The 17,810-nt window shown below is 49.9% G+C and overlaps 1 protein-coding gene across 3 annotated transcripts in view; it reads left to right on the forward strand.

Moving 5' to 3' along the window:
- Positions 1 to 2,786: 2,786 nt before the first annotated feature.
- The window catches only part of SEMA4A (semaphorin 4A), a 33,441-nt gene continuing 18,417 nt past the window's right edge, over positions 2,787 to 17,810 (forward strand). For 2 of the 3 annotated variants that reach the window (XM_042440393.1, XM_042440394.1), the window contains exons 1-3: positions 2,787 to 3,155; positions 5,152 to 5,329; positions 10,592 to 10,661. The gene's annotated coding sequence lies outside the window, so the exon portion shown is untranslated. The remainder of the gene's footprint in view (positions 3,156 to 5,151; positions 5,330 to 10,591; positions 10,662 to 17,810) is intronic. The other variant, XM_042440395.1, reaches the window with a different exon arrangement.

A 17,810-nucleotide genomic window follows, 5' to 3' on the forward strand; every position in this document is an offset into this window, starting at 1 on the left:
TGGACCCGGTTCTGGAGAAACACCGGAGGATGGTTTCCAGCAGCTCCAAGGGCAAAAGGGGCAAAGCTCAAGCGATTGCTATGTTTTCACTTCAAATGCTCTTATGGCCAGGAACTGAGTCTTAGGGGAGATATTTTGTCCCTTTTAGACTGAGGGGGAAATGGAACAAGAGCTGAGAGAGACCCATCCCCTCCAAAGGATGAAGAAAGCACAGCCATCAAGGCAATCCCAAGGGCTCACGCTCTCTCAGCCTCAAAGGAAGGCCAAGGCAAACCCCCCTCTGAACAAGCCTTGCCAAGAAAACCCCATGATAGGCTGGCCATACATTGGAAGGCACACAACAATAACTAACAAAGAAGTAACACAAATCGGCTCCTGAACCAATGTCTTTTGCGCTTGTGGTAGTTTTATTGTGTTGATTTACTAAAAAATTGCCTGCAGACAAAAGAATGGAAGCAAAGAACTAGTCAAGAAACGGGGAGAATGAATGCTGACAAAAACAAAAGAAGAAGAAACGGAAAGGAGAGTCAGGAATCATGAGCATCCCTACAAGACGGAACAAATGACAAGGCTTCACCAAGATCCTAAATCACAGTCTGTGCTTTGCGACGTTATGAATCTGTAGCAGAACTGTAATGAAACGGTGTTAGCGAATTGCAAAGAGGAGCATCTGGGCTTTGGCAAGTGTGCTCCAATGGGCATTGCTCATTTCTGATGTTCCTCTGGCATTTCCTACCCCGCGTCTGAATGCACATTGGTGGGAGCCCCAATGGGAAATGCTGCCTGTTGCACATGGGACCAATGGCACTTCCATCCAAACCCCACCGTTGCACAACGGATGCCCCTACATTGCAATGTCACAGTGGCCCCGTGGTGAACAGGGACATTGCAAAACTGCTCCGTTCACATCTGCACACACATAAGGCCCTTTAGGAAGACAGGTGTCCCAAGCAGAAGGCCAACCTACTGTACATATTGACTCTCACTTCGTCTTTCTGACCATGGAGGTCAACTGAAGTACCTCCCCAAAACTTTGGGTGATCTTGTCACAGATGACACAGAGAACATTCTCTCTTTTCAGAACTGACCATGCACATATATTTTTTTACTGATTGAGCTGCCATCCAAATTCTGTTGCTCAGAGTAAGTCACTTGAAAGTTTTCCAACTGCAAAACCACTCGCCCAAATGTCCTTTGCAAGCAGTGACTCCACTTCCACACAGCCTTGCTCCCAGTGTCTCCCGCCTGAGGCAGTTGCTTCACTTTGCCTTATAGCTGGGCAACACGACCCATCATCCACACACACCCCACACACATGACCACTTTCAAATCTGGTTGGGGGGAGACACATGGTGCACAGACCAAAGGTGGCCACTGGATGTCACTGTGCTCCAGCTGCTGAACTGTTGTGTCTCCCCAAATGCACAAACACACACCGGACCCATGTGGATCTCTTAGCCATCCCTCCTAGTTCTGTGTCACCTGCAAAGCTGAAAAGGATCCCCTCCACTGATAACAATGTCAAACAGCAATGGACAGAACCCTGAGCAACTCCATTCAAGACCTCCCTCCATTTTGGAACACAGCCATTTTTGAGCATGGTTTTCCAACCAGGTCTGGATCCATTTGATGGTAGCCTCAAGCCTGGTCTTGTATCATGTGCTGTTGCGTTGGTCTATCCCCCTACCAACTTTGGAAACCACTTACGTAGTCCAAAGCATGGCAGCATGGCAAAGCATGGCAACAATTATCAGTTGGCTGGAATACTCTTATCAGGGAGTGCATTATGTAACTGCGCATACTTAGCTACGCAGCAGAGGCACTAAGAAACCCTGTATGGGAATTGGGAGGATGCATAATGGGAAACTGGCAAAAGTGTTCCAGTGCACACCAGGCTCGATCAGTGCACACTTGACACCCCTTGGAAGATGCACAATGGGACCAATGCACCTTGTTCCATTGCACACCTGTCTCATTGTGCATCAGTCCCTTTGCCGGCTCCTCTAAATAGTAACACAACAGCAGCCCAGATGCAGACATTGCAGAGCAACCCTGTTCTAATTCCCACAGACATAGCTCCCCAAGAGGATTCCAGCAAGCATTATTTAAGCATAGCGCCAGCCCCAAATCTAAGAAACCAGAGCCGACAACTGGAATGATATTCCCAGAGGTTGTCAGGAAGGCTGTCACTCTTGCGCCACCCCTTCCATACGTCTCCTTGCAAAACTGGAATAAACATATATGTTTTTCAGAGGTTGCACAAGCCGCTTGTCAGAGCTAGTCTTTCCCGTTACCCGATTTGCATTGTCTAGTCTGCCACACGTATTTCAACCGGCGTACAACCCTTTAAGTAGGCAGGCAAAACTCTTGTGCTGGGAATCGCACAAAAGGGTGACCTTTTCAACTTGGAGAAGTTAAGTTAGGGGGTTTTTTGGGAGGGGGGTGAGAGGCTCTGGGTCTATTTAAACGCAATGCATTTCAAGAATGGCCGCATTATTATGATCATATGATGCGCCTTGCCTCCTCCTTTGCTGAACTCTGGCAGCAAACCTCTTTGAAGCGGGCCTGGCGTGTCGGCTGTTTCCCCTCCTCAGCCCCCAGTTTCCTAGTTTGTCAAGGAAGAGAGAAAGGGAAAGAGCCCAGAGAACCCTCCATTGTGGGCACTTTCCCCCCATTAGTCTTGGCCTGGACTTCACAGCCTTGGAAGGGCTGGGTCACATGCCAGGGATGTGTGGCTGGCTCCCAGGATTAGGCGATAAAACGCCGAGCCTCCAGGGTTGGCCCCTCTGACAGCTCTCTCTCTCTCTCTCTCTCTCTCTCTGGGGCTCTGGGGGGAAGTTGCGAAAGAAATCCCTCTCAAGGGCCTTCGTTCCCTGCAAGCAAGCAAGCAGCAGCCACAAAGGGAGTTTGCAAAGAGTGCCAGGCTGTGCCCAGTGGAGAGCCAAGGGGTGCTAGTGCCTTCTTGAGAAGAGGAGGAGGAGGAAGGACAAGGGGCAGCCGGGTAAAGCCCCCAGTAATCCATTTGGAGAGGAAGGAGAAAGGAGGGACCCCCACATTGCATGCTTTGCAATCTCTCTTCCTCAGATCCAAAGAGGTGGCCGGCATGCCAAGCAAGCTAGCGAAGGAGACCCACAACCAGGCGGCAACACTGCCACGTGAGTAGCTTCTGCTTCTGTTCCTAGCATGGGGCAGGGAGGGGAAGGCAGCCCTTGTGGCCAGATATGGCCTCTGGTGGCCCCCAGACCCTTCTGGTTCGTCCTGGGGGTCCTTTCCCCTGAACCCCAAGAGAAGGAGAAACTGGGCCGCTTCATGTGGAAGCCTCCAGGCTGGCAAGCCCTCTTTTGAGCAGACAGATGTTTTGCGTTTTTAAAAACAACAACAGCAGTGGTTTCTTTCCAAAGCCAGAAGTGGGCCTCTGGCAACTTCCACTTCTTTTGTTGTTCTGTTTTTAAGCAGTTTGAATGCCTCCCTGCCAAGGGGAGGAACCTGACCCCCAGAAACTCTGCACCCCAATTTCCTAACCTTGAACAAAATGGGGAGGCAGAGGCTTTGGGGAGAAATGAAGGAGCGGCTTTTTATAGTTTCAGAAGTGCCCTGAAGATATAATAGATTTAGCAAGGACAAGGCTGTGTATCATTTTCGTGCATGCCGATGCCTTGTGTGGGTGTGGGTGTGTGTGTGAGGCTGTTGTGAGAGTCAGATTTATGACCATGCGCTCCCCTTACGCAAGCGAGGTCGGCCACTAAGTGGTTGCACATCCAACGCAGTTCAGTGCGGGGCAAAGGCTGGGCCTTTATACAAAGCTGCATAAAATGTATATGCTGATTTGCATGCATAGATGCCAATGTAGGACACCCTTCAGAGAGTAAAACCACCTCTGGGTGCTCTCTTTCCCAATGGCACAAAGTCTAGCTTCCCCTGGCAGAGAGTCCCACTGGTTGGGAACAGCCATTGAGAAGACCTCTTTGAGGCTGTTGGGATGAAGAGAAGGGTCTCTCTCCCCTGAAGATCTCAAATTCCAGGACAAGACCATATTGGAGAAATGCGCTCCTTTGGGTGCAAATGCATTTGCTTTGCAAGGCCTGCTGAGAGCACCTGGCAGCTCATGTTTGGCAAAGCCTTCCTGGTTTCTTCCCCCTTGAAGGAGGTCGGTTGCAGTAAGTCACCGACCCTCAAACAATGCAACACAAAAGTCGCAAAGGTATGCCGGGAAGGTGTGCTTTTGGAAGACGGTGGGAAAATGGGCCGATTGTTCTGGTTGCAAAAGGCCCCTTTCACAGCCGTCTCCCACTTGGAGTCCAAGCCTCTTAGGGCACGAGATGGAGGTATGCTAAGCCTCCCAGAGAACCGTGGGAAGCAGGCGGGGGACCGAATCCCAAAGGCCCAGGGCTGGCTGGGCGGCTCCTATGGCCACAGAGCAAAACTATGGCCACTGACCAGATGGATGGTGCCCCGGGGTGAGGAGCCACATGCCCTTGGTGTGCTGAGCCAGGTGGCAAAGGCAGCCATCCACAGCCTCTTCCTCTGGAGAAGAGCCTTTGGGGAAAGAGCCCCAGCAGCGGAACAGGCAGAAATCCCTTGGCGCAGTGTTCCCCTTGGAACGGAGGGAAAGACATTGGCCTACTAGTCTCTGCCTCAGGAGCACTCACCTTTGGAAGCACAGGCAGGAATCCCACTGGCGCGGTTCTCCCTTCCTCCCCTTGGCATTCAGGAGGCAGGGCAGTGGGTCTGCTCCAGGTTTTAAACCAGGAGCTGTCCAAGGTTTTGAAACTTATCTTATGAGCGAGAGACAGAGAGAGAGAGAGATGACAGATATATGATAGATAAAGAGATGGATGATGGATAGATAGATAGATAGATAGATAGATAGATAGATAGATAGATAGATAGATAGATGAGAGAGGGAGGCGGATAGAGTGATGGATGGACAGACAGACAGTCTTTCCTGCATGTGCTTCTCTTCTCCATGAAGCCCAATCCAAGCAAAGCCTTTGGGGTGCGTTCTGTTGGAGACCATCATGGCTACTATTTACTCTCACAGATTTTGTGCCAGAATGCCCAGTGGTCTGGCGAGCGACATATTTTGTGTGTGTGCCTTAAATGAGTTTGGAAGAGCCATCCTTGCTCCCTGCCTTGTTCCTTTCACCCTAGAAGCCGCCGCATCACAATGAGCCCCCCACAGGGACTGGCAAGCGCCCCCCTCGGCCTTCGCACCCAGGTCCCACATCTGGACGGAGACTGCACTCGGAGCTCTTTTCTGCACGGCTGACGCACCAGAGACCGCTGCCACCGCCGCCGGAGGAGCCTGGACCACAACCGGCCGCTGGAGGTAAGCCGTCGCTATGGCAACCCCGAGATGTGCATAGAGCATCACTAGGAGCAGGCGGTGGTGTGATGTGCCTTTCGATAGACAGACGGGGTTTTCCTTTGCCCGCTTGAATCCAGCCGGGCTGGGTTCACATCTGAACACCGAGGTGGCAAAGGCTTTGAGGGATCTCCCCTCAGATAGAATCAGGCTCAGACCACCGAGATCCAGGCCAGGCTCAATCTTCAGGTAAAAATATATATTTTAAATATATATATTTTGACAATTTTGACATTGTTGGGGAGGGCAGGGATCCCACATTGTGGGTGAGTGAGACCGGCACAGTGACAGATTTGGGGCTGCAAGCATCAGATCTGTTCCTTCTGAAGGATTTCCCAGCCAGGGAAAACCTTCAGACACCCAAACGCAGCAGCAGCAGCAGCAAAAAGGGAGAGGGATACCTGGAGGGGGTCTCCTTATGTTCACTGATGCTTCAGAAATGAACACGCCGGTGCCATGCCGGTTAATTTACACAGATCTTGCAAGGAGGCATTTAAATGCACGTGCCGCGTGTGGAGTTTCCTGGATGCGCTCTCTGATATTATTACAGCAAACGGGCGAGCAGAAACCCAAATGCCTCCTCGGGTGCTTTCCACACTTGAACCCAAAAATAATGCCTCTCTGTGGGATGTTTGGGTGGGATTCCCTACAGAGCTGGCATTTTGCTCCATGCTCCATTAGCCAGAGCTGGAATTGGAAGGGAGGCCAGACAAAGGAGGCTGGGTTTATAGGAATAGCATGGATTTCCCAAAGAAAGGGAGGGATGGGAGGACCACCGAGGGCCCCTTCTCTCCCTGGAGCAGCTCCACCTTTGTCTCTGGATCCCACATCCGGGGATGCTCTGTGTATGTGTTTTGGTCGCCTTCACCCGTCTGGACTTGGCACATTACCCAATTGCCCCAGTGCCCCCCAATGCAGACGACACATTTGGGAGTGGTCCCCGCTAGCCAAGAGATTGTGGTTGCCTGTGGTTTCCCCCCTTTGAGAGGAAGGGGATTTTTTAATATGCAAAACCAGAGGTGGACTAGGCAGCGGGGGGCGATGGGAAAACCTGGTGCCCAGGCTGGTCCTTTGGGGAGAGGGGCTGTGGAAGGGGGGTATATTAGCAAATGAGGAAGGAAGGGGCAGGTGGGGAAAGGAGGCACCTATGTATTAACATCATCTGCTGCTTCCTTGGACTGTGCCACGTCCCTTGATGCTCCTCGTGGGTCTTCCCATTGCAGAGACTGTGGCTCAGTCCAGGTCTCTGTAGTAGTAACACCTGCCAAAACGGATGCCTCCGGGAAGAAGGAGACTGCTCTGGCACTCTCAGTGCTGCCATCTCTGCATGTGCATGGATCCTCTCTCTTTAGAGGAGATGCCAGGCTTTGAACAGTAGCGAAGGAGCTTTCCACAGGTGGCACGCTCACTCCTAAAGGTATCCAGGGGCCTCTGCCAACTACTATTGAAATGCAGAGGCCTCTGCTAGCTGCAAAAGACATGCAGAGACTTCTGCTGGCTGATATAAAGCTTTCTATTCACTGCTACAGATGTGAAGAGCCTTTTGCCAATTGCTGCAGGTGCACAAGACTTCCACTAGCTACTATAGACCTGCAAAGCCTTCTGCTAGCTGATGCAGGCACGCAGAGCCCTCTTGTAGCTACTACAGACTTGCAAAGCCTTCTTCTGCCTGCTACAGACAGAGGTTTCCGCCTTTGGAGAGCCATGCAGCCAGTCCCAATTAATCCTCTCTCGTCCCACTTTTTCATCTGCTTTTGAGATGTCCCAATTTCTCTCCTCCCGCTCTTTCTTCTTTTGTGCTCTGCTTTCTTCACCTGTTGCAGGATGGAGAGGAAAGGAAGGGGCAGAGCCTTGCCTTTCCCATCAGCTCCAGCAAAAGCAAACTGCTGCAGCCTCTCCTTCCTCTTCTTTTCCTCCTCCTTAATGCCTTTGGCCATCCTGACCACACTTTCTGGTCTTTGGGGCGCAGATGTCTCAGTTTTCATGCCTGAAATGGTAAAGGCTGTGATAAAGAGGAACTTGGCATTTGTCTGCAGAAGTGAGACTTGAGATGGGAAATCCCAGGCTCTTCGCTGGTTTAGCCTTCAAGGGTTGAGTGTCCCTTTGCAGCCTGTGGTTTTGGGTTCTTTGCTGCCGACCTTTTCTGGCAGCCAAGCCTCTCTCTATGAATCCTAACTCACAACTTTTGGTGACCTTAAGGCGATGCTGTCATGGGGCTTTCTGAGGCTGAGAGTGTGTGCAGTTTGACACCACTTTAATGCGCAGGGCTACAGAATCCTGGAATCTGTAGTTTTGTGAGCTATTTGTGCTTCTCTCTCTGAGAGCTCTGGTGCCACAACCAATCCTAGGACTCCTTAGGATGGCCATTAAAGAGGTCTGAAACTGCCTTAATTCTGCAGTGTGGCAGCAGCCTTGTAGTCTGGTGCTGAAACCACTCCGCCACGCTGTCTCCAGCTCACTGGACCTCCCTGCAAGATGCACCAGCAAACAAAGAAGCCCCTAAGCAGAAACAGTGATCATGAAATACCCTCAAAGGATGGGGCTGAGTTACCCCCAAGAAGTAGCACAGGCCCTTTAAACATATATCTTTCCTTTCCTTTGGCAGCCTCCCAGCGCCAGACAATGGCACAAGGTTTGCAACTTGGCCTGGCCTCGTTTCTCAGCCAATGGGACCCGGCAGAGGGGCAATCCGTCCCCGGGGCTAACCTACTTTCGTCCCTACGTGGGACAAGGGACTTTCTGTCTCGGGGCGGCTGGGACAGCGTTCCCTCGGCCTCCCTCCCTGCCTCCCTCCTTTGGGACAATGGCTCTGGCCATTCATCTCCTCCTCCGGAGAAGGAAGCCCAGGGCTGGCCTGTGGGGCTGGGGCACTGCCAACGCTGCCAGCTCCCTGGGTGGGATTTGGTGGCCCTCCAACAAGGGAGCAGCACAAGCACAAGGCAAGAACTGCCAGCCCTCGGCTGGCTGGCTTTAGGTCTGGAGAATGGTGGGCCTGTTGGGACTCTGGAGTCCATGCTGCTTTCGCTCTCCATCCATCCCTCTATCCATCCACCCTCTCTCTATCTGTCTATTCATCTATCTGTCTATGCATCTATCCATCCCTCTATCCATCCACCCTCTCTCTGTCTCATCTATCTGTCTATTCATCTATCTGACTATGCATCCATCCATCCATCCATCCATCCTCTCTCTCTCTTTCCTATCTATGCTCATGCACTCTGTCCATCCAGTCTTCCTACCAGTTCTATCTTTCTACCAATCTGTCCTGTCATATCCAATCATATCCCTTCATTTCCTACTCTGTCTATCTGTTCTTTCTCTCCCTCCTTTCTCTCGCCTCTCTCTACCTTTCTACCTGCTTTCCCTGGGCTCAGCATTCAAAGCAACTAAGAGTAAAACTCAACCATAAAACAAGTGCAGGTTAAAGAGAGCCAGGAAGGTGTAGCCGTTTGAGCGCTGGAGACCAGGGTTCGAATCCATGCTGAGCCCCGGAGGCCCATTGGGTGCCATTGCTCTGGGCCAAGCGCCACCTTCATCCGCTTCCCCTTCTCTCCCAGTCCTTTCCTGAGTCTCCCAACATGTTCCTCTTATCGCCAGCGCTATGTGTGTGACTTGAGCGATTTATTTGGCTTATCAGCCGGGTGCAAAGAGAGGCCTGCTAAGAAAGTGCTGAGTGTTTCGGAAGGGAGGGAAGCTGGAGCCTTTTCTATTTCCCCTCCAGAAAGAATGCAGACAGAGCCACGTGAGGAACATGATTTCTGCCTTTAAGCCGTCCCCAAAGATTTGCAAAGGAGCCAAAACAGAGACCTGAGGGTTGATGGAAAGAGAGGAAAGGAAGCAGGAAAGAGGTAGATGAGCCTCCATCCTGAATTCACGGCAAACAGGTTGCCAGCCACAACCAATGGACCAGAAATAGATAGTTCCAGAATAAGGCCAGGCAGCAGCACCTTCCACTGTCAAATACATCTTTGCCATCAGAAGGTTCTTCCTAAGGTTTAGGTGGAATCTCTTTCCCTGGACCTTGCATCCATTGCTCTGTTTCCTATTCTCTGGAGCAGCAGAAAACAAGCTTGCTCCCTCCTCAATCTGACATCCCTTCAAATAGCTAAACCGGGCTATCATATCCCCTCTTCACCGTCTCTTCTCCAGGCTAAACATTCCCAGATCCCATAGAGTTTGGTGCTTTCCAGACCTTCCACCGTTTGGCCGCCCTCCTCTGGACATGCTCCAGCTTCTCCACATCTTTCTTGAATTGTGGAGCCCAGAACTGGACCCAGTATTCCAGGTGAGGTCCGGCCGAAGCAGCATAGAGTGGCGCCATTACTTTCCTCGATCTATTCTAGACACTAGATTGCTATTGATGCAGCCTAGAACTGCATTGGCCTTTTCAGCTGCTGCATCACACTGCTGGGCCATGTACTAGGACCCCCAGGTCCCTTTCTGCATGCACTGATGCCAAGCCAGGGGTCCCCCATGTGTCATGTTTACGACTCAAGTGTCAGGTCCTACATTGTTTCCTGTTTACTTCCCAGGATTGTGGGCTGCTATTGGCTGAGAAGTTGATGATGTCACAGTCAGCCCAGTTGAGCATGAAAGGGCTGGAGCTTTGCAACTGGGAGGGAGGGTCTCCAAGTGGGGGAAGAGACTGGAGCCCCAGCAAGGAAGGAAGGAAGGAAGGAAGGGTAGGTGGAGGAAGAGAAAGGGGGACAAGTTTAATTTGGGGATTATAATGTCCATTACAGACATTAATGGCAACCCTTAGAAAATGTACAGCCGGCAACCACAATCCCCCAGTTGCCATGGCCCAGATCCCAAAATCCCAGCTCATTGAGGGAAATCATGCTCATTTGGGGATACTGGGGGTTGATGATGATGGTGTATCTAAGTTGTAGAAAGGAGGAGGGTATTGGGGGGGGGGGGAGAAGAAGGAGTAATAATAATAAAGTTTAATAACAATAGTAAGTCATCAGCCACCAAGCTCAAGACTCCTCCAGTCGGGGCTTCTGGGGGTTGTAGTAGTAGCTAGCAAGCGAGTAAGTTTCCTCTTGCATTTCTGGGCTTCTGCTACAGAATCTCCTTTTAAAATCTTTCTTTTGAACAAGTGAACACACCGGACAACGTTTGGGGAAATGTGGGTCTGTGTGTTTGTGCAAAGAAAGGAACCAAGCAGGAAGGAAGAGGTATGACAAACTGAAGTAGGATGTTGCTTTTCTTTTTCAACACCAGAGCCATTTCTGTCTTTGGTCCTGATCCTCCGCTCCTCCAGAGTAGCTCTCCCATGAACGGCGTTTATGAGGTAAGGAAGTCAGCCGTTGGCTTTGGGTTGCCATCTCACGCTCGTCTCTCTTTGGAAACCTACAAATAACATCAGCCTTTGGAGAGTTCCTTCTTGGACTGCAATGCCCAGAATCCCCCAGCCAGCAAAGCTGGGCATCGCAGTCCAAAAAGGGGGAACGTCCCCAAGCTTTAAGTGAGAAGATAGGAAAAGAGACTGCATAAAGAGGGCTTCTTTGCTTTGAAAAACCCACTTTCTTTTAATAGGCACGAGGGAGTGCATCTGCACTGCAGAATTAAGGCAGTTTGACACCACTTTAACTGCCATGGCTCTGTCTTTAGAAAATCCTGGGACTGATGGTTTGGTGAACTATTTGGCCTTCTCTGTCGAGGTGCTACTAGAAATCCAAGAATTGCATAGGATGGACCCACCGTGGACATGAAAGCAGCTTTGAAAGCTTGCATCGTGTATTTTGTATATTTAGGTCGGCCCCATAAAGGTATCACTGTTCTGTGATTGGAAAGCAGTGTTTGAATCCTGGTTCAGCCATGGAAGCCCACTTGGGCAATAAGTCACACTCTCTCAGCCTCAGAGGATGAACAAATCTTGCCAAGAAAGCACTGTGATAGGTTTGCATTAGGGTCAGTGTAAGTCAGGAATAGCTTGAAGGCACGCAACAGCAACAAATGCACAAGGAAACCTAGTTGGCCTTGAACCTCCAAGTGAAGGGATCCAGGAGGGCCACCATTTTGTCTGCCAGGGCTGGGTTTGGGGTCATGGGTCTCTGGGACCCTCCTTGCAGGGCCCTCCATTTTAGCAGCTTCCTCACAGCCTGAGCATTTCCTGGGAGCCTCCTTGCTTCCCTCCCCGAAAGTTGCGCGAAGGGTTGGGTGACTGGCAAGGGAGCTCCTCCGAATGTGTTGGGACTTGCAGCCCTGAGAGAGAAACAGGGTGGACTTTCTGGTTTCCTGACTCAAGAGCAGCGAGGGAGCCGACTGGCAGCCCTCTTTCCTTCGAGGAAGAGGCTCCAGGGAGAACCAAGGTTCCCGAGAAAGAGGCCATTTCGGAGGAAGGAGCCCTTGCCAGGAAGCCAGGCCTTCGCGTGCGGAGAGATCGCAGGGGCCTCCCTTGGCCTCCTCTTCTCCAAGACTCTGCTGGAAAGCAACCAACCAACTGACCAAGTGGCCACCCTTTGAAGGCCTCCGTTGCCCAAGAAGAGCAGAAAGCACCTCGGAGATCCCCAATTCCTCACCTTTCCAGAAAGATGCCCATGAGTAGTTCAGGCTGGCTCCCTCACCTCCGGGAAAGGTAAGGCCTCCCTTTTTGCTGCTGCTGCTGCTGCTTCTTCCTCCAACTTCAGGAGGACACCTTTGGTTGGCATCTGTGCCGCCATTTTGTGGCTTCCAGTCAAACATGGAGGTTGGTGCCATTAGGAGGCCATTGGAATGGTAGTTGGGGGCGGCAATGGTCCCCCTTTCCCAGAATTGGTTCCAGGAGAGATGGGGGTCCTTCGTCTCCATTTGAGTCAAGCGTGGGGCGCTGGGACCCCCCAAACCACCTCCCTCTCCTCCGGCGCGCTCCTTCCAAGAGCATGGCTGGTTTCCACACAACCCAAGCCTCATCCATTCCAACACCAAGAACCATTTGGCAGCAACGAAATAACCAAGCTGATTTATTAATTCCTTGATTGCTGCTCAGCCCAGCCGGGCGCCTGGATATGAAGGCATATTAAAACTAAATGGAGAATGAGAACAGTTTAAAAGCCTTTTAAAAGCTAACAAGGAAAATGCAAACAAGCCTTTGAATAATCTCCCCCCAAATACGTCTAGCTTTGCGGGGCAGCTGCCTTTGGGTTTCCTAAGCGCATTTGTCTTGGTAGAGAAGCAAGGAGAAGGGAGGAAGGGAGGAATGTAGCCAAGCAATGGAAACTGATCCAAACTAATAAACTCTTGGGGTTTCTCTTTTCTCTGGCCGTATTTGGAGCACAGGCAGATGTTCATGAGAATTTGCCATCAGTGACCCAGGTCTCCTGTTAAGATATACATCAGACCACAATGAAAACAGTGTTAATAATATGCATAATAAGTAGAACTGTATAGGAGAAGCAAGAATAAAGAGGGGATTGTACAGTACCTGCAATTCCTTCGTTCCCTCATTGCTTGTGCAAGGTCTCTCCTTTGAGGGCTTCTCTAGTGTGGTCGGAACAGACAATAGATTTTCTGTTGAGCTTCCTGGAATGGTCACCAAACTTAGATAAATAGTATCATACTCTTGCTTCACCTTTTCAAACGATATAAACACAGATGTGCATATACATGTAATTCTGCACTGTGAACGCAGCCAGGGTTGAGATCCACTTTTGATATACAACCTTGTTGGCTGTGTTCTCAGGAGAAAAAGGGATATCCCCCCCCCCCCACCGACACAGACCAGTGGAAAAAGCTTTTTCAATTTGTTATTACTGTACCATCTCATATTTCTTTTTTAGTTCTGTCATTTCCCACTTCACTTCCTTCAGTTCATTCTGAGTTGCTTTCAGAGATAGCTGGCAACTCTGAGAAAGAAAGGCATGAGATGGTTGAGAATGAGGAACATTCTCTTCTCTCTTCCCAAATAGAGCACACTCTGTATGACTATTGAACCCAGGTCACATCTTACCAAAAATTTTATTTCTTCTTTCTGATATTTTGCAAGATCTTCTTCCAGACGCTGGATTTCCTCAGTAAGCTCTTGGATGGTTCTTTTCTGGGACCTATTCTCCCTAATTGCCTCACATAATTCCTTTTCCATGTGATCTTTCTTAATTTTCATTCCTTGAAGCTGGACCTATACAGTATGTAAAAATTGCATACAATAAATGGCCCTAAATGTTATGTACTGTATATTGAGCTATCTTCATACAGATTTCTCTGAATCCTGTCTGTAAATACAGTACCTTTAATGTATCAATGATCACAAGATTTTTCTGCTGGTTTTTCTTATGTTTTTTCTCAAGTTCATTTATGAAAGATTCATAATCTTCCGTAACACGTTTGATAGTACGGTTTCTTGTCGAAACACGTTCCTCATCGAATTCCTTTCTGTTTTGTTCCACCATTTCTTCAGTCTCTCTACACTGAATTGAAATTTCTGAGGCAAAAAACACAATGGCACATTATAACGAACAGCCAAAGATGGGCTGTGTTTTCACAGCCCATAGTTCAACTTACCTTGAAACTGCTGTTCCATTTGGGACCTGAGATTTTGTAGGCTCTCCTTTTGTTTCTAGAAAGAAACAAATTGGTTAGTAGAATAAAGATTTTTCTGTGGTAGTCCATGCCTGACTGGCTGGTTTTTCCCTTCCTGACCAGCAACAGTCCAGTGGAGGGAGATAAAAAGGGTCCAAGCCTGGCAGGGACCCCCTCCTCTCCTTGTGCCAGGAACTCCCCCCCCAAGCACCAGAGAAGGGCTGGCACCTGACGGAGGTAACCTGCAGTTCAGACATACTTGTTTTACTGTTTGGTTCATTATTTCTTGGGATGCAATCTGTAACTGGAGCTTTTGTAATTCCTTTCTCAAATCCATTTCCAGTAAATGTTGCCTTTTTACTGTGTTTTGTACACACTTTAATTCGTCTGCATATTGTTCATTTTCTACAGTGAGGAGTTTATTTTTCTCTTTAAAAAGCTGTCAATAAACAGAAAGTGAACTGAAATAGGATCTCCAAAAGCAATTCCCTAAACACCACCCAGTATTAGATAGAGCCATACTTTCTACCATACCTTAAGGTCCTTCTCATACTTCTTAGAAGAAGTTTCCACCTCTATTTCTTTACTCTTCAAATGTTTCACAGTTTTCTCTAGGTCCTTCTTGGTTTTTTCCCAAAAATGTGTAACTTTGTCATACTCTTGACGAAAGAACTGGGTTTCTCTTTTTTCTCGGCATAACTCTTTTTCAAGGTGTCTGACATATTGAAGTAGCTGTGAGATTATAAATACAGTACTGATCAGTCTTGCCCCCAAATGAGGAATCAGACTGCAATTCCCATCAATCAGCCCTAACCAACCAAGATGGAGATGTAGAGGCCAAACACTCCACCCTTCCCTTACCTCCATCTTAGTCATAATAGAAGGATTCTTTTCAGCAAATTGTCCATCACCAGCTTTCTTTGTTGATGGCTGCAAATAAAAGTTTAAAGTAAACATTTTGGAGGAAAGATGCTGGCCTTGGAATCTTCATGATCTATTCAGTCAAAGGCTTTGCTGTAGTCTATAAAGCACGGCCTCTGCCAACTAATATTGAAACGCAGGAGGCCTCTGCTAGAGGCAAAAGACATGCAGAGACTTCTCTGCTGGCATGATAGAAAGCTTTCTATCGCTGCTACAGATGTGAAGAGCCGTTTGCCAATTATGGAAGGTGCACAAGCTCCACAGCTACGATAGACCCTGCAAAGCCTGCGGCTTAGCTGATGCAGGCCAACGCAGAGCCCTCTTTGTAGCTACTACAGACTTGCCCCAAAGCTTCTTCTGCTGCCGGCTACAGACACTCATGCAAGCCAGTCCCAATTAAGCCGCTCTAGTCCCCCTTTTCATCTGCGTTTGAGATGTCAAAGGGCCTCTCCTCCCGCTCTTGCTTTCCTTTGTGCTCTGCTTCTTCCCTGGTGCAGGATGGAGAGGAAAGGAAGGGGCAGAGCCCGTGCCTTTCCCATCAGCTCCAGCAAAAGCAAACGGCTGGCAGCCCCTCCTTCCTCTTATTTTTCCTCCTCCTTAATGCCTTTGGGCCATCCTGACCACACACTTTCTGCTCTTTGGGGCCCAGATGTCGCCAGCTTTCATTCAGGCCTGAATGGTAAGGCTGTGATAAGAGGAACTTGGGCATTGGTCCTGCAGAAGTGAGACTTGAGATGGAAATCCATGCTTTCGCTGGTTTAGCCTTCAAGGGTTGAGTGTCCCTTTGCAGCCTGTGGTTTTGGGTTCTTTGGCTGGCCGACCTTTTCTGGCAGCCAGCCTCTCTCTTTCGAATCCTAACTCCACACCACTCACAAACTTTTGGTGATCCTTAAGGCAATGCGTCATGGGCTTTCTGAGGCGGAGAGTGTGGGGGCAGTTTGACAAGACCAATTTAATGCGCAGGGCTACAGAAGCCTGGATCTGTAGTTTTGGTGAGCTATTTGTGCGTCTCTCTCTGAGAGCTCGGGTTGCCACAACCAAGCCTAGGAACTCCTTAGGATGGCATTAAAGAGGTCTGAAACTGAATGAAGTCTGCAGTGTGGCAGCAGCCTTGTATCTGGTGCTGAAACACACTACTTCGCACGCTGTCTCCAGATCACGGACCTCCCGGCAAGATGCACCAGCAAACAAAGAAGCCCTTAGCAAGAAACATGATCATGAATACCCTCAAAGGAATGGGGCTCAGTTAACCCCGAGAAGTAGCACAGGCCCTTTAAACATATATCTTTCCCTTTCTTTGGCAGCCTCCCCGCGTCCAGACAATGGCACAAGGTTGCAACGTGGCCTGGCCTCCGTTTCCGCTTCTCTCAGGCCAATGGGAACCCCGGCAGAGGGGCAATCCGTCCCCGTGCTAACCTACTTTCGTCTCTACGTGGGACAAGGGACTTTCTTTCTGTCGCGGGTCGGCTGATAGCGTTCCCGTCCCCTCGGCCTCCCTCCCTGCCTCCAGCCTTTGGGACAATGGCTCTGGCCATTCATCTCCTCCTCCGAGAAGGAAGCCCAGGGGCTGTGGCCTGTGGGGCGGGGTGGGGCACTGCCCAACGCTGCCAGCTCCCTGGTGGGATTTGGTGGCCCTCCAACAAGGGGGCAGCACAAGCACAAGCAAGAACTGGCCAGCCCTCGCTGCTGGCTTGGTCTGGAGAATGGTGGGCCTGTTGGGACTCTGGATCCCAGGCTGCTTATCGCTCTCCATCCATCCCTCTATCCACAAACCTCGCCTCTGTCTCATCTATCGGTCTATGCAGCTATCCATCCAATCCCTCTATCCATCCACCTCTCGCTATCTGTCTATGAGCTATCGTCTATGCATCCTCCCATCCATCCTCCTCCCTCTCGCTTTCTATCTATGCTCATGCACTCTGTCCATCCCAGTTTCCTACAGTTTCTATCTTTCTACCAATCTGTCCTGTCCATATCCAATCATTCCCTTCATTTCCTACTCTGGGCCTACTGTTCTTTCTTCCTCGCCTCTCCTTACATTCGACCTGCTTCTTCCCTGGGCTCTCACATGCAAGCCCTAAGATTAAAATCAAAACCATAAAACAAGTGCAGGTAAAAGAGCAGGAAGGTGTAGCCGTTTTGAGCGCTGGAGACCATGGTTTCGAATCCATGCTGGCCCCGAGGCCATTGGGTGCCATTGCTCTGGGCAAGCGCCCACTTCATCGCTTCCCCTTCTCTCCCAGTCCTTTCCTGAGTCTCCCACCATGTTTCTCTTATCGCCAGCGCATATGTGGTGACTTGAGCATTTATTTGGCTTATCAGCCGGTGCAAAGAGAGGCCTGCTAAGAAGTGTGCGTGTTTCGGAAGGGGGGGAAGCTGGACCTTTTCTATTTCCCCTCCAGAAAGAATGCCGACAGAGCCACGTGAGGGAACATGATTTCTGCCTTTAAGCCGTCCCCAAAGATTGCAAAGAGACAAAAACAGAGACCTGAGGGTTGATGGAAAGAGAGGAAAGGAAGCAGAAAGAGGTAGATTGAGCCTCCTCCTGATTCACGGCAAAACAGGTTGCCAGCCACAAACAATGGACCAGAAATAGATAGTTCCAGAATAAGGCCAGGAGCCGCACCTTCCACTGTCAAATACATCTTTGCCATCAGAAGGTTCTTCCTAAGGTTTAGGTGGAATCTCGTTTCCCTGGACCTTGGATCCATTGCTCTGTTTCCTATTCTCTGGAGCGCAGGAAACACAAGCTTGCTCCCTCTCAATCTGACATCCCTTCAAATAGCTAAACCGGGCTATCATATCCCCTCTTCACAGTTTCTCTTTCAGATGCTAAACATTCCCAGATCCCATAGAGTTGTGGCTTCCAGACCTCCACCGTTTGGCCGCCCTCCTCTGGACATGCTCCAGCTTCTGCCACATCTTTCTTGTTGTGGAGCCCAGAACTGGACCCAGTATTCAGGTGAGGTCCGGCCGAAGCCAGCATAGAGTGGCGCCATTACTTTCCTCGATCTATTCTAGA

This window comes from Sceloporus undulatus, chromosome 9 (genome assembly GCF_019175285.1).
Source record: "Sceloporus undulatus isolate JIND9_A2432 ecotype Alabama chromosome 9, SceUnd_v1.1, whole genome shotgun sequence".
NCBI classification, from domain to species: domain Eukaryota; kingdom Metazoa; phylum Chordata; class Lepidosauria; order Squamata; family Phrynosomatidae; genus Sceloporus; species Sceloporus undulatus.